Genomic DNA, 1,242 nt, shown 5'->3' with positions numbered 1-1,242 from the left:
TCCTTTTCTTTCTCTCGGGCACTTTGAACTGTCAGTGTTACAAATGGATAATCCCTAAGAGAGTAAGCAGCTAGCTGAAGGAGTGTCACGTTTTGCTCTCCAAGGAGAGCTTTTTGTACCGCAAAGTGTGACAAAGACCGTTATGAGGATTAGAGTTACTACCAATGGATGCTTTGTCAGTCTTTGTCAGAGAAAATACAACAGCAAAGAAAATCCCTTGATTACTAGCTTGATTATGGTCAAATAATTAGTTTGTTGTTGCTGTTAAATGCCTTCAGGTCGATTACAACTTATGGTGACCCTATGAATCTTTTTTGGATATATTCATAGGGTTTTCATGGCAAGAGGTATTCAGAGGTGGTTTACCATTGCCTTCCTGTAAGCCTACAGCACCCCGTGTTCCCAGATGGTCTCCCATCCAAGTACTAACTATGCCTGAGCCTGCTTAGCTTCCAAGATCAGATGAGATTGGGCGTGTTTAGGGTAGTATGGCCATAGGCTAAATAATTAGTACTCTGTAAAAAAAAGCTGATTAACTATTGCTTGTTCCTGGCATGTTTCTTTGTGAGTCTTGTCACCCTGAGGGCTCTAAAGGTCAGAGTCTCAGAGGGCATAGCCCTGGACTCAGGAGTTCTTAGGAGCCCATATTCACCAGCCAGATGCCAACAGGACCATCATCATTTTATGGGGGGGGGGAAATACTGGAAGTCAGTCTCGACAGACCCAGTGCCAGGCAATGGCCAAAGTCCCTAGGACTCTGAAGGGTTACTCCCCAGCCCAACCTGCCATCCACTCATCCACCACCAGGCCTGGCTCCCATTCATGGTGGGGAAAGAGCCACCCATTTCCACCCTCCACCCCTTGCCTTGCCTGGGCTCTGAGAAAGAGTCAGGTGGGTCCTTCTCAGAGCCAGGCATTTTGGGCAAGGTGGCTAGGTATTGCCTGGACCATCACTGTGGTTTTCCAGTGTCTAGAAAGGCTTTTGAAACTTGGAGGGTTTTTTTTAAACGTCAACAAAATAAACATTAAGTTTTCAAAGTTTTTCTGGTCTTCCCTCTTATGAGGAAAGCTTGCAGCATTCGGGGCCTTTTATTGTAGAGAAAAGGCGAGTAAGAGGAAGCATGATGGTGGTGTATAACATTATGCATGGCATGAAGTAAGTGGACAGAGAAAAGATTTTCTTCCTCTCTCGTAACACGAGAACATCCAATGAAGCTGAATATTGGAAGATTCAGGACAAAG

At 45.2% G+C, this 1,242-nt stretch overlaps 1 pseudogene; it reads right to left on the bottom strand.

Moving 5' to 3' along the window:
• Positions 1-381: 381 nt before the first annotated feature.
• On the bottom strand, positions 382-500 carry LOC133364751 (5S ribosomal RNA; annotated as a pseudogene).
• Between the last annotated feature and the right edge of the window lie 742 nt (positions 501-1,242).

The sequence above is a fragment of the Rhineura floridana genome, chromosome 9 (assembly GCF_030035675.1).
Source record: "Rhineura floridana isolate rRhiFlo1 chromosome 9, rRhiFlo1.hap2, whole genome shotgun sequence".
In the NCBI taxonomy this organism is placed as follows: domain Eukaryota; kingdom Metazoa; phylum Chordata; class Lepidosauria; order Squamata; family Rhineuridae; genus Rhineura; species Rhineura floridana.
The sequence above is the reverse complement of the archived record's forward strand: the minus strand, read 5'-3'. Positions and strand labels throughout refer to the sequence as shown.